The sequence below is a fragment of the Mustela nigripes genome, chromosome 2 (assembly GCF_022355385.1).
Source record: "Mustela nigripes isolate SB6536 chromosome 2, MUSNIG.SB6536, whole genome shotgun sequence".
Taxonomy (NCBI): Eukaryota; Metazoa; Chordata; class Mammalia; order Carnivora; family Mustelidae; genus Mustela; species Mustela nigripes.
The window spans coordinates 197,173,754-197,189,799 of NC_081558.1; the positions used below are offsets into that span (position 1 = coordinate 197,173,754).

General features: G+C 36.0%; 2 pseudogenes; both read left to right on the top strand.

Annotated features, from left to right (window-relative positions):
* The first annotated feature begins 989 nt into the window (after window positions 1-989).
* LOC132010624 (26S proteasome regulatory subunit 4-like) lies at window positions 990-5,087 on the top strand (annotated as a pseudogene).
* A 32-nt stretch (window positions 5,088-5,119) lies between these two features.
* On the top strand, window positions 5,120-13,177 carry LOC132010625 (small ribosomal subunit protein eS4, X isoform-like; annotated as a pseudogene).
* The last annotated feature ends 2,869 nt before the right edge of the window (window positions 13,178-16,046 follow it).

The window sequence follows — 16,046 nt, forward strand, 5'->3', positions numbered from 1 at the left end:
TGCTTACTGGATTGTTTGAAAGGAAGCATAAGGAAGCTTCTTAAGATGATGCAAATGTTTTATTTGTTTTATTAATATTACCTTCAATGTTTTATTAATATTACATATAAAACTTGTCAATACTGTTTGATTTTTATACTTAATTTTACCGTATGCATTCCTTGCTCTGCATATAATTTTTACCTCAGTAAAAGTAAAGAAATAGGATTTTGAATATGAAAAAGAAGAAAAGAACTCTATTCAAGAAAAATTTTGTCAAAAGCAGAATTTAACAGATTCTTATCAAATGTTTAATTATTACTGAACATAAATAAAAACGACAACACAAAGCAGTAACTGAAAAAATGCAAGCGGTTACTGTCCAGGGCTATTACATCTGATTCTGATTCCCTATGATTGCCTAAGTGATTTTATTTTTAAGGTTTACCTTAGTACTACAGATTACTTTGACTCCTAATATTCAAGGCTGAGACAGAAGAGTTGTTTGGGAAATGATTACAACACAGGTTAAATCTCCAAAATTTATAAATGTCCATTCATAAAATAAATGATAACTTACCTTCCTTATCACCTCAGTCCTTTTTTCTTATGTTTATTACATCTCTTTCTCCAGTTCCAAGTGTCCCTATGTGAAAGCAACACAGATAATTCTTCAACGAAAGGTTGCTGAAGATTGTAAATAAGCACTCAGATCATGGGTTCTCAACTTGGTTGCATGTTAGAATCACCTGGAAAATTTTGAAGTGGTAATGGCTGAGTCTCACTTGAAACTCACCCCCAGAAATTCTAACTTTAAGTAATGCTGATAATCAGCAACATTGGGAAACCACTGACTGAGAACTATAGTTTGTATTAGGGACAGAAACAGAGGTCCCAATACCTTACCCCTGAAAAAGGCATGTTTTCAGCAGTAAATTCTTTGGGGTCCTTGGGTTTTAAAAAATTAATGTCAAAATATGTGTGGAAAAAGCAATGGAAAAAATGGAGACATGTCACCTGTCACAGGTAAAACCTTATTAATCAAAGCCCTAGCAAACCAAACTTCAGCCACTTTCTTGAGAAAGGTTGGTCCTGAATTTATTCAGCAGTACCTGGATGATGGCCCCAAACGAGCTGGGGGATTATTTCGAATTGCTGAAGAACATGCACCATCCATCATTGTCTATTGATGAAACTGATACCATTGGAACAAAAGATATGACTCAAATTTTGGTGGTGGGAAATTCAACCAACAATATTGGACCTGTTGGACCAGTTGGACGGAGTTGATTCAAGGAGTGACGTAAAAGTTATCATGGCCACAAAGCAAATAGAAACTTTACATCTAGCACTCATTAAATCAGGCTGTATTTAAAGGAAGATCGAGGGGCGCCTGGGTGGCTCAGTGGGTTAAGCCGCTGCCTTCGGCTCAGGTCATGATCTCAGGGTCCTGGGATCGAGTCCCGCATCAGGCTCTCTGCTCAGCAGGGAGCCTGCTTCCTTCTCTCTCTCTCTGCCTGCCTCTCAGTGTACTTGTAATTTCTCTCTGTCAAATAAATAAATAAAATCTTTAAAAAAAAAAAAAAAAGGAAGATCGATTTTCCCATTCCTGATGAAAAGACTAAGAAACATATTTTTCAGATCCACACAAGCAGGGTGGTGCTGGCTGATGGTGTAACCCTGGATGACTTGACCACGGCTACAGATGACCTCTCTTGGTGCCGGCATCAAGGCAATCTGTACAGAAGCTGGACTGGTGGCTTGAGAGAATATAGAATGAAATTAACAAATAAAGACAAAAAAATCTAAATAAGGTATTCATTATAAACAACAACAACAAACCCAAGAAGGCACCCCTGTGGGGCTCCATCTCCAGCAGACCACAGTTTACTTCAAGGAAATGATTGGGAGTGTCCTGACTCCTCTGAAGGATGAGGTTGGGGAAGTTGCCCAAAGGAACCCATGTTCCAGTAGCTCTTTCTTAGCAGAAAATGCTGTGTATCTTTTTGAGGTGATACGTATAATACTTGCCAAGATGCCTCCATCTGCTGCTCACACGCAGTGCTTTCTCCCCAATAAAGCATGCTACTTCTCAAAAAAATTAAATAATAGAATTAATTGATTAAATTTTTAGAAAAGGAGAGGGGAATGTCAAAATTAGGGGAAAAAATTTGATCAGGCTGCATTGAAAGTATGCTATATTTATAGTACTTATGGATGTATCTCTCCATATAGTTTCCTAGTGGTTTCTGGATATTACAAAATACATACTTGCTTTATAGAAATCTACTAATAACATTTTCCTGTCTGGCACGAAGTGGGGAAACCTCATCTCCACTTAGATTCCTTTACCTTTAGTTTTCCAAAATTTAATTATAATACCTGTTTTTTTCTGTTGCTTTATTTTTTTTTAATTTATTTTATTTTTTTAGGATTTAATTGTTGGGGTTCCACTCACTTTCTTGAAAATGTAGGTTTGTGTGTTTTGACAACTTTGGCATGTTTTCAGCCATAATTTATTCAAATGCTTGTTTAGCTCCACTCTCTTTCTTCTCTCCTGTGGGACTATGAAGATGCATATGTGGAATCTTTCATTATAATTCTATAGGTCCCTGGGGCTGCATTCAATATTTTTCAGCTACTTTTTCTCTCCATTGTTCGTAGTGAGTGAATTTTATTGCTCTGTCCTTAAGCTTATTGATTCTATCCCTTGTCATCCTACTATTGAGTTCATCTAGTGGGTTTTCAAAAGTACCTTTTATTCTGTTTTCTAGTTATATAATACCAATTTGATTCTGATTTTTAGTTCTATAATATGAATTTGATTGCTTTACAAATCTTAGTTCTGCTCTGGGATTTTCTTTCTTTCTTTCTTTCTTTCTTTTTTTTTTAAATCTATTTCCACAGAATCTGTAATTGATCACTGAAGCATTTTTATGATAGGTTCTTTAATATCCTTGTGAGATAATTTATTTCAGCCTTGGCATCAGTTGACTGCTCTTATTTATAGTAAATAAGAAGTGGTCAATCACGCTAGGGGACTTTATCTTACTCTTTAGGCATAGATGATAGCCCACAGATTTGTTTGCTTTGTGAGTGGCTTGACTCTTTGTAAGTGAGGGGAGAAGGAAAAATTTTATCTGCCTATAGAAAGGGGAAAGAGGCTTATATCCCTGCATTCCTGAAATTGTATCTTTATTCCAGACATTTGTTAGGTAAATAAAATGTTTGATGGGTGCCAGATTGTCTTCTATAGACTTCTCAGCCTAAGAGGAAGAACTCTTTCAACGTCAAGGTTCTCATTCTTCTTGAAATATAGATATTGAAAAACATAGCTCCCTGTGCTCAGTGCTCCTTGGTGGCTTGTCTAGAAACCCTGCCAGAGTATAATCATTTGGTCCTCTTAGAGAGAAGAAATTTTACTATTATTTTATATCAGAACAATCGAGTAGATAGATGGCTACGGATCTAATTTTCATGTTATATAAAGAGTTTCAGGAGACTATGACCTTTTTATAGGAATACTGAGAAACCCAGAGAAGATTTATGTCCCCACAATTAGGAGACTTTGGGCTTATTTCAGTGTTTTTGTTTGTTTTTTGAGAGAGAGCATGAGCTGGAGCAGGACTGGGTGTGTGTGGGGGGGTGTGGTCAGGAACAGAGGGAACAGAAGGAGAAGGAGAGGGAGAGGCAAGCGGACTCCAGGCTGAGCACAGAGTCCCTGCAGGCCTAATCCTACAACCCTGAGATCCCTACCTCAGCTGAAATCAAGCGTCAGAAGCTCAACCAACTGAGCCACCAAGGCATTCCTATTTCATTGTTTTTACCTTTATTCTTTTAGTAAGCAGGCTCCTTATTTAGGTTTAGGCCCCAAGTCTTAGTTCACTTTTGTAGGCTAGCAGTGGACCTTTCAGAGCCTTTGCAATTCTGTCTTGGTTGACTTGGTTTGTCTGTTGCAACTGGTGCTTTCCTTTCCCTTGATCATGCTGTGTGTGTGGGGGGGGGGGCAGTTGGTGATTCCCCAGACTGGAAGATTAGAAGAGGGATCTGGTGGGTTCCACCAGAAATTCCACTTGCTCCTAACCTGAGCCAGACAGAGTCTCTGGACAAAAAAGAGGGGGATCAGGTCCACATGGACAAAGAAGCTGCTAAGAGAATTGTCTTAACATTTAGCAGGAAAAAAAAAATGCTTCCCCAGCAGGCTGCTTGTTGTCTGTGGGGTTCCTAACTGACCTCTTTACCATCGATGTTGTCAGAGGGATTCTCTTTTGATTCAAGAAGGAAATCAGCCTCCTATGACTGCCTTCTGTTGCTAGGCTGGAGGTCTGAAGACAAGAAGTCTGGGTGGTCTTTGTGTGTTTGTGGGAGTATAGCCAAATTGCCTCCATGCTGTTGTTCAGGTCTTGGCCTTTTTAACCCACTCACCTTCCTATTGCCTTGTCAGTGCTCTGTCTTCACTGTCTCTTGAATTATTTCCAGGGTTTGATAGTTGTACTTTGTTGAAAGGAAGAGGAGAGAATAGGGAGAAATGAATCTGTACTATCTTGTCTGGACTGAAGGTCCCTTACTGTACTTTAAAAGAAGTAAAAATGGAAATCTAAGATGTACTTTAGGGAAAGAAGACAACCTATAAAAACATGTTCTGAACGTCTAAAAAACTTACTGTTGATACAAGCATATAAAATTGAAGGAAAAACTGATAAAAAAGGAATTGTGACATCAGATTATTTTGTAAGTATCTTTAAATATTTGCTTTACAAAAGCAACAATGAAGCGTAGAATGTTTATTGTGCTGTGTTTTGGGAAAGAAAGATACTTTTGAGAACATTATGCCTTAAGAATTGTCTTGGGCCTACATAAAAAGAGTAGCCAAAAATATATACCTTTATAAGATTTACTTATTTAAAAATATATATAGTTTTATGATTTTTAAAGGTATTAGCTTTAATGCATTTTGATGACTAAACTATTCACTACTGATATCAATCACAACCAAGGTTATTTTTTAACTGTATCTTATTATTGTCTTATTGTCATATTAATTTATGGCTTTAACTAAATGGTTTCTTTTCCATTTTCTCTTCTTTTAGCACATATGGGTTGTATGAGCCAAGAGTAAAACAGTTTTCACACTACCAGAATGTTGCTCTATGTTCAGGGCTGGGCAAGAGATGTAATCCCACGCAAAGAGATATACTTGGATTTTGGCAGGGACTATCAGGATAAGTACACTCTCCTATTAGATGAGGATGCTCATCCCAAAAGCTGGGTCCCAATCTTGTAATCACATGTGGTTTCCTGTCTGAAAAAGGTAACCTAAAGAAAGAGAATCAACTGATGGAAGGAAACCAAATTTAATGACATCAGTTGAACCTCTAAAAGAAGTTGTGTTAGGATGCCTGGGTGGTTCAGTTGGTTGAGCGTGTGACTCTTGATTTTGACTCAGGTAATGATCTCAGGGCCTTGAGATCAAGCCCCACGTCAGGCTCTGTATTCAGCATGGAGTCTCTCTCCCTCTCCTTCTGCCTCTCCCCCATACTCTCTCTCCAATAAATAATCTTTAAAAGAACTTGTTTCAAAGTCATCCATTCCTCTGAAATTCTTGATTTCAGAAGTTAACACATTCTCTAGGTTAAGCCAGTTTGAGTAAGGTCTTTTTATCTGTATCCTAAATATTTGTAAGTATATACAAGGATTACAGTGTGCTTTCACTTTTATTTAACTCATTATCTTTATCTCTATCTTTCCTGGAAGATTAAAGTTCAAAGAATTGGGGTCTAATTTAACTGCACAGGTTTCTTTCTGAGGTGTGGTCAGTTGGTAATGACTGAATATAATTTCTCTCTTTCCACTAGCTATTTACTTACAGATAGGGTACCCCAGGAGGACACATAAAAATAGTGATCACTCTTCATTAAGAGGATCAGAAGGAAATTGGGCCATCTGTGATGTTCCCAAAGGTAAATAATAAGTGGATGTCAAACAAATAACAATGAGAAACCCCGGCAGGGTTTTTAATGTTCTGATAATAACAGAAGCTGTGAGTGACCTATGCTGTAACGGCCATAAATGATCATGAACATGAATGAGTCATTAAGGTTTTGCTATTCAAAATTTTACTCAAAATAGAGGACATCCTAGGATGGGAATGAGGTTGAGAGTGAATATACTTGTATTATGGATTATAAAAATTTTTACTCAACAGCATACATTATATCAAAATTGAAGCCTTTAAAAAATAATTATGCTGTTTAAATTCTTAGCCTTTCCAGATTTACAACTCTAAAATACTTTTTAAAAAACTATCAAATAGCTGTTTTCTGACTCCAGCTATATGATTTCAAATGGATATTTCTTGTGGACTATTAGGTAGGTCATTAGTGAAACCAGATGTGTCCTCACACTTTGTGTGTCTTCATACTGTCTCATAGCCAGAGAGGTGGCAAACCCGGTGACAGGCTTTTATTCCATGGAGGAACTAAATGATCATACCCACATTTTCCATTGTGGTTTCCCTGAAGTTGTACTCAGTAGCAGATCAAGTACATTATTTCTATTGCCAGCAGTGAGCTCATTTGGAAGAGATTCAATTCCATGTCAAGGACAATAACCTTCCTTGTTCCGCTTTCCATTCCTGTCCTATTTTGCACACACATACCCCTAAATCAGCCCCATACACCCATATACCATAGGCTTACAAACTGTTCAAGCCTAGTCTCCCAGCTTCCTCTCTACCCACTGTCCCAAGCTCCATATGTTTCATTTATAATGGGATCTCTATTCTCATTGTCTACACCACAGAACCTCTCAGGACCTTGCCTGTGGTGATTCTCCTGTTGAAAATGTTCTTCCTTTCTTCTCAATCTGTCAAGCTCCTTTCCATTCCTATGGTCTGGCTCATGACTTAGTATCTATGCACTTCCTGTCCTGACCCAGTCACTCCTTCCCTCTTCTCCCACAGTACCCTCCCGTGTCTTTATTTTATTTGGTTCTGATTCCTCAACAGACCAAACTGAGCAAGAAGAGAAGTTGTTCATTTGATATAGTTTCTTTGACTGGTGGTTTGTTTTTTACAAGAAATCCTTCTCTAATGATTCAGTGATTTAAAAATGATTCCAAGACGAATGGAATCATGTTAAGGGGGCAAATCCTTTCTAAGGCCGAAAGAGGGACTAAAGGATGTCAATGAAACCTATTCAAAATCATTGTGCATGTTTGCTTATACACACAAGAAATCATCATTTGATCAGACACATTCTAAAATGTCTCCCATGGACAATAGAGGTTGAGGACCACGGCTCTAAGGGTTACGTAAGAAAGCTGAAGATCAAGCAGCAGTAAGAAACTGCTCTCTGTTATTTTTTCATATGTTTCTTAGGATTTCTTTCTTTTTTTATTGTGGCAAAATAGAAATAATATTACATTTCCTATTTTAACCATTTCAAGTTTATAGTTCTAAGGCATTAAATACAGCTGACCCTTGAACAACACTAGCTTGAATAGCATGAGTCCACTTATGTGTGGATTTCTTCCTATAAATACAATATGGTTCTGTAAATGTATTTTCTCTTCCTTATGGATTTTCTTAATAATATTTTTTTCTCTAGCTTACTTTATTATAAGTATATAATCAATCATATGTACAATATACAAATAATGTGTTAATTGACTATTTATATTATTGGTAAGTTATCTGGTCAACAGCAGTTATTGAAAGATTTTGGAGAGTCAGAAGTTATATGTAGATTTCTGCCTGCATTGGAGAGCCACGGTCCTCACCTCTGTGTTGTACAAGGGTAAACTCTATATTCACATGTGCATCTTAAGGTTCTTTTTTTACAGGATAACATTTCTACAAAGGTCAAACTAGATCATAATGCTTTATTTAATTTGATTTTAAAAATGACCACAAAAACTCAATTATTACTAATCCCTAATAAGATTTTTAGAAATGTTGGCATGAATCAGCAGTCTCAAAGATAAAACTAAAATTGGAGTTCAATTATGGGTTTTGACATTTTAAAATAAAAGCAGTCCTTCTATGCTTTGCGCATAATGCTCTGTTTTGCAATTAATGAATGATTCAAAAGACAATGCAAAGGGATATCAGTATGTGAAATACAGTATACCTCCAATTAAATCATTAATCCATCTCCTTCTGCCCCAAACTGAAAACAAGCTAAAAAAAAAGATGTGAAGAATAATATTGTCTTGTGTTCTTACAGGATAAATTTAGACAAACTATTAAGGCATACATTTCTATATATTCTATTCTGGCCTGATGGCACAATTGTGTCTTAAGTAAGCAGGAATTACAAGAAAATTAATGTCCCATTTTTTGGTAATGAATAAAATTAATGATATAATTAACTTTGTTCATTTGATTGATTATCTCTTATACTAGGCTGTGAGTAAAATGTTCATTATTTTTTTTTTAAAGATGTTATTTATTTATTTGAGAGAGAGACTGAGAGAGAGCGTGAAAGGGGAGAAGGTCAGAGGGAGCAGACTCCCCATGGAGCAGGGAGCCTGATGCGGGACTCGATCCCAGGACCCTGGGATCATGACCTGAGCTGAAGGCAGTTGCTTAACCAACTGAGCCACCAGGCGCCTTAAAGTGTTCATTTTATTCCCAACTACATACTCAGATTCTAACTCAGAACCTGGTCACATAACCAGAATTCAATATGTTCTTGGTAAAGGAGTGTTTGTTTCATGCGATCTTTTCCTCCCCTTTTGGCCTGGCTTCTCTCCTACTAGCTTCCACCCACCCTCATGCCTCTCTCTCCTCTAATTCCTTCTTATCACCAAATTTTGACATATTCTCTGCTCTGTTTCCAACATCTTTCTTTTTTTTCTCTCTCAGAATCTCTATTTTTCCTGTCAATGTACATCTTTCCTCAAATATATGTGATTTCATACTACAACAGAAAAAAAAAGCTCTGTTGCTTTGTCTTCTTATAAACAGAATATTCAATAAAAATATTATTGTTATGCAATATCCTTTTGTTCCTCTTCTGCATTATTCAAAAGGTAAGATGTTATACATGATTTTTTTATTCTTAAAAAAAAAAAAAATCTCAATTTTTTTGTTTGTTTTGCTCAACTTTAGATTTTTCTATCCTGTGGGTTTGGAATCCTTGATATAAAAATGGTCTATATATCACAGAAATGTAGGGTGAGAAAAACATTACTGAAAGAGAGATCAATCTTACCGATCTAAGCAAAATTAACAGACATGTACAATTAAAATTCTTGCATTAATTACATAGCTTTTTAATGAGCTAAAAATAAATTATGAGTTTGTGTAGTTGCTTCAATTATTGGTTATTAGAAAGTGATTTTTCTGTATACCAGAATCATGACAACTATTAAAATAAATTTTTACACAATGAACTACATATAGACACAAAATAAAACAGATAAACTTCTTAAGCTTAAGGTCCTCAACCACATGTAAAACCAAACAATACATTAATTATAAACAAAATTACGTTCTCAAAAAAATTTGAATTAGCCCCATTACACTTATGTGATATGTACAGTTGATATACTGAAATTAATAACGTTGATGTTGGGTTTGGGAGTAAAATTTTCACCTTTTGAATTTTACTTCTTTTCCTGATCATTGCTATTCACAACAATATATTCCCCTTTGAGATGTTTCTATAATTGCTATGAATATACATCCTTTATAAAATTAGTTTTTTAACAGTTCCCCAAATCTGGAAGGACCAATTAATTCAATAATACACTCACTAAATATGATGATTTTAAATTAATACTAGTTCTAAAGACCAGTTACAAGCTAGTAAGTAAAAGGACCATGGTCAGATAATATTCTCCTGGAAATATAAAGGTTTTGTGGCCTGGTTTTTGTTCGTTTGTTTGTTTATTCAGTTTGTTTCGGTTCAGTACGTTTATACTAGTTTGTACTTTAGGATAACTTAAATCTTCTACCTCTTTCATTTTTTTCCCTCAGTTTAAATCACAGTGAAATCTTTGCTTGAATTTTTACCATTATATGATTTTTCTTTTACTTGTTATAGACAAGCTCATACACAAAAGCAAATAAATACAAAAATCACAGAGCCATGTTTGTTTACGAAGTTTACATCTAGTTTTACAGAATATTTTGACAATAATTTTTTCAAGATTATCATACAACTGAAAACCCATGGTTAAAAATACAGTAGACTGGGGCACCTGGGTGGCTCAGTTAAGCCTCTGCCTTTGGCTCAGGTCATAATCCCAGGGTCCTGGGATCAAGCCCCGCATCAGGCTCTCTGCTCAGCATGGAGCCTGTTTCCCTCTCTCTCTCTGCCTGCCTCTCTACCTACTTGTGATCTCTGTCTGTCAAATAAATAAATAAAATCTTTAAAAAAATAAACTAGACCTCTATAGACCCCTAAAACATTTCAGAAGCCTGTAGGAAGTACTTTTGTACACTAATAAGTTAAGTCCTAAGTAGAATATTAAGAAACATGTAGTGACATGCCTTCACTTTATATAGATTCTAAAACAAAGATCTAGGTAAGTATGTAACAGCATCACACCACACCGTTATAATCCACAAAAGTAAGAGTCAGAATCAGCTCTATCTGATTCCATGGCCTTTATTCTCCTCTTCACTGCTGATCAGTTTCTCCTGTTACTTATTTTGATATATACTTAGTGACACTATTTCACTACTTTGGTAAATACAGCTCAGCATTATGAACAATCCACCAGCTATTTGCAAATATTATATTAAATTCCAAGTTAAAATGCTCCAATATCCTTCCAAGTGCCACTAATTAGGTGTACAATAACCTTTCAAAATTAAAAGAAAAAAAAAATTAACTCAGCAATGCTGTCTGTCACTTACTTCTCTTTTGGACAGTGTTCGAGTTCATAGTGCCTTCGAATGGAATCCCTAAGAAAGTCCTGGGATTTAAAAAAGAGGGGGAAAAAGCTCATAGAAATTTCTATACTGTGTAGATGTGCTAAGATTAATAGGACTGGGAATTCCTTGGGGTGCCTGGGTGGCTCCGTCCTTAAGGCCTCTCTGCCTTAGGCTCTGGTCATGGTCCCAGAGTCCTAGGATTGAGACCTGCATTAGACTCTCTGCTCCAGGGAGCCTGCTTCTCCCTCTTCCACTCTCCCTGCTTGTGTTCCTCTCTTGCTGTCTCTCCCTGACAAATAAATAAATAAATTCTTTAAAAAATAAATACGGCTGGGAATTCCCAACAGAGAGTCATAAAAAGAGAGGGAAATGGAAGCTGGAAATTTGGAAGAAGACGATTGCTTACCACAAACATTTGATCATTTGTTCATTGTGCCATTTTGCGTAATCATTGTACCCAGCTTTTCCATCATCAAAGAATGCACCATGACGTTGTTTGAGTTATTCTCCTTTATTCAATGAGTTTATCAGTTTGTACTTCGTCTGTGTTTTAACTTTGAACTTCTCTCTGTGTTTAGCACCATTAGATTGGAAACTGCTATGGTGAATCTGAAATGGTATGGAGGCAATGGGAAAGCTGTAGTAAAGGAAGAAGAAAATTATGAGATATTTGATCTCAGTGGCAGTCAATTTTATATCTGGTCTTTAATGGAAAATAAGTGAACATTCTTACCCCTGACCTTTCACTTTAAAGTGAATTACTGTTATATATTTTCCATCATTACTTTTTCCTCTAATCTTTTTTTCTCATAGAATGCAATTGACTTGAATAAAATCCCATCTTTTCTGAATCTCAGCATGTATTCTGTTTGAGTGTGGATGGTAAGTTATTTTTTTCCTATAGCTATCTAACATGGATGTTCTTAAATAGCTTCAGGATAAATGTTAGGGCTTCAAAGGTTTTAGTTTAGTTGTTTTATCTTACCTTTAGCATGTTGTGCGCCATTTTTCTTAAAGTTGAAAAGTCTATTCCTTTAAAATTATTTGCATTAACTAAAAACAATGTATCCTAACTTTTGCTGGTATGGTCTGTATCAATTACGCCCTAAAGAGTATTAGGATAAGTCAAGACTATATAACAAACAACTAAGGAAGTATTGAATAGTCATAATAAATTAAAATATTTCATAGGGTATTTGAGACTAAATCGACAGTCAATTAAAAATGGAAAGAAGCTATTCTACAATATGTAACATAAGAAAAATGAAATCTTACTGAAACAGAAGAATGTTGTTAAATATTCATAGGAGCACATATTTGCTACAGGAAAGTAAATATTTGACCTCCTCCATGCTGTAGACTAGACGCAGTCTCAGACTCATGTCACTAGTATGTCCATGTGATCAGTTTAGGAGGATACCAAGACATGTATGGGTCTGTAAAAGTGATATAGGGCATAAAGGGACACGTTTTCTGTGGAGAATAAACAAAACAAAACAAAACCAAAAAGTCTTTTTCTGCCTAGTACAGCCATGGATTATGGCCTAAGAAGCATCTAAAGTATGTAGTAGCTTCACAGCTTTGGATGCTGGGTAAACTGACTAGTGTGTTTGCTCTTTGTCCATCTACTTGTTCCCATAAGCTGAGAGAATGTCCCCCACTTATCATTTTCCTAAGGATCAGACTCAAGTATGTCCTTATAGGAGACAAAGTAAAGAAGATCTGTATGCAACGTTACATCAAGATTAATGGCAAGGTCTGAACTTATACAATCTACCCTGCCCGTTTTATGAAAGTCATCAGCACTGACAAGACTGGTGAGGATTTCCATCTGCTCTATGACAGCAAGTGTTGCTTTGCTGTTCATTGGATTACACCTGAGAAGGCAAGTATATGTTGTACAAGATGAAAAAGATCTTTCTGTGGACAAAAGGAATCCCTCATTTGGTGACCCATGATGCTCACACTATCCTTTATCCTGATCCCCTCATGAAGATGGATGACACCATTCAGACTGATTTGGAGACTGGAAAGATTACTGATTTCATCAAATATGGTAATCTGTGTATGGTGACTGGAGGTGTTAACCTGGGAAGAATTGGTGTGATCACCAACAGAGAGAGACACCTTGGTTCTTTTGACATAGTTTACATGAAGGCTGCCAATGGCAACAACTTTGCCACTCAGCTCGCCAACATATTTTATCGGCAAAAGAAATAAACCATGGATTTCTCCTCCACGTGGAAAAGTACGCACCTCAGCATTACCGAAGATAAAGACAAGAGACTGGTAGCCAAACAGGGTAGTGGGTAGAATGGTTCCTAGGTGGCGTGATTGGAAGTCTTTCTCCTTAACTCAAGATCATATAACATGATAAAAAACAAAAACATAAACATCCAACTAAAATTTGTTCTACTTTTATTGTCATTATATACTGACAATTCCAAATAACGTCAGTGATTAAAGTGTTCCTCAAAACAGTGACTAATGCTCCCATGGCCTCTTTCCCTTGGCATGTTAGTGCTGAGGACTCAAGACTAGAGCCTTCCATGAGTGGTATGAGAGCACATTTGACTACAGAACAAAAATGGAATCTGTGGGTCCCGTGGTCATTTTTTTCTCTTTTCTACTCTCATGAGTTGAAAAGGAAAGACCTGGTGCTTTTTCTCTAGGTGTTACTTACATGGATTTCATAATAGTCCTTTTCTTAAAAATTTTTATAGCCATAAGAGAGGGCTAAAACTTGAAGCAAGACTGGAACATCAAGAAATTTATTCTAGGGAATTTTTCAATGTACTAAAATCTCTTAACATTTATTTTAAAAGGTATTGTTAAATTGACAATATTTAAATTTCTAAATTTATAATATTTAAAATTTATTTTAAATTTATTAAAATTTATCTTGAAATTTATTTCTTTGTTACTGACATGGAGAGTTTGGTACAAAAAGAAAATTTTAAAAATGCTTGAATCTTTGATGAAATAGTGGTACAATGTTACAGATATAGTTATATTTTAGTTGGCTTTGGCGCAGAAAGTTTCTCATTCTCCATCTATGTTAACCCCTTTCTCAAGTTCAATTTATTTCCCCCTTTTCTTTCACATGAAAAAAAAGAAAAAGTCATAGACTTCAATTTAGAAGCAGTAATAAGAAATAAATCTTCTGAGATTTTGCTTTAATTAAAAAGAGCTGTGTCTGCTTACCATTTTTTTTCCCTTTCTACATGCAATGATTCTATTATCAAGGATGCTAATGGACAGAGAAGTGGAATGTGTGCATTTAGATATGGGTACATGGACAAGAACAAATATTAATTTAATAGTTTTACATTACTTGGGAGGCTCTGTATATTATAATATTTCCCATTACAATTAGGTATTATATTGAGATACTCAATTTTTAAATACTTAATTATATTTTCAGAAAGGCAAAGATATTTCCGGAGGGAAAACCCATAACTGTCTTTTCTATTTTTCCCCCAAATGACTTTCTTTTTAGAAACACTGCATAGTTTTTTTTTCTCAAAACATTTATGACTCAGAAGAATTTCAGAAGCCACCCCTCTAGATCTAGAATATAGACAGTTAAGAGGGGATGGGTCCCTCAGACTATTCCATATCATGTGGGATATTGGGAATGTTCTTGCTGTCCAGGACAGGACCCACTAGCTACATGTGACCTCTGAATATTTGCAATGTAACTAACATGGTTAAGAAAAATTTAAATTTTGTCATTTTCATTCATTTAAACTTAAATGGATGCAGGAAGTTAGCTGCTACACTATTGTTCAATGTAGCATGTAGAGTGGGGTGTTTAAAATATACTTGCTCTGGAAGATGATTTTTCTCCTCACTATTTAATAATACCAGGAAAAGGTACTACTTTCCTATGTATATTTTAACCCATAAAGACTGGACTGTTCCATGAATCAGTATACCCTGATGTTCTAGTGGCTTAACAGAACAAGTATTTGATTTCATACTCTATGCCCAGCCTGCCTTGGGGGGTGAGTAAAGGACGCTGTGCTACCTCATGACATCAAGGGCTGCAGCTTCCATGAGCAAAAAAATGTGGATAACTCAAAAGGGCTCCTAACTGACTCCCACCAGAGTGACACATTGGACTTTGCCTCACAATTCATTAATCAGAGTAGTCACATGGCCCCAGGGAACCTCCAGAAAGGTTTGAAATCTTGGCAGAACCTAGAGCAAGGAAAGTAGATAGTGGTGAGCAGAAGAAATCACCGGTGCTCTGTATTTCACCTGTGTGATCATGGACCCATCAGAGTCTTCAACTTCCTGTTACTTCCTTCCCTTAAAACAGGCATATGAAAGCTGATCTCCTAAAGTACTGTGAGGATTAAATAGTGTTATCTGGTGGAAATTGTATCACACAGAATCTGTCTCATAGTAAATGTACAATAAAATTCAGTTCTATTGCTTTTTTAGGTCATCGTTCATTTTTTATGTTTTTTTTTCCCTTTTCACCATAATATTATCTACTTGCAATTTCACTTGATGTTATGTTTGTAAATTTTGTCCTAATAGGATGAGAAGATTATTCAGTGACACAAAATTAAAGGAAACATGAAATACGAGAATAATTGTTGACACAAAATATTTATTACCTAATAGTATACTTACCTGAGAACGCAGTTAATATAGAAATGCATATAAAAACTGGAAAAAAAAGTATGATCTTTTAGTTACTTTTTTCTTTACTCTCAGTAGTGAAAATTTCATAAATCTGAAATACTCTGCAAAATAGAACCACACAGTGTTTTCAGGCATGGTGTGGGTAATTTTGGGGTGAAGCAAATGGAAAATTAACCATGTGTAGTGAATACTTGAGTAAATATTAGAATGAAATATGTTTATATAGCTAGAGGGCAAGTTCCAGCTGCTCCTAGGCATAGTTAAATTATGCATTCTTATTTTAGAGAATATGTGACCTTTATATTGTGCTATTTTGGAAATGGCATCTTTTCATGATTTTGGTATGAAAACGCCATGTGTGGGGTGCCTGGGTGCCTCAGTCCTTAAGCGTCTGCCTTCAGCTCTGGTCATGATCCCAGAGTCCTGGGATCGAGCCCCACATTGGGCTCCCTGCTCTGGGGGAAGTCTGTTTGTCCCTCTCCCACTCCCCTTGCTTGTATTCCCTCTCTTGCTGTGTCTCTCTCTG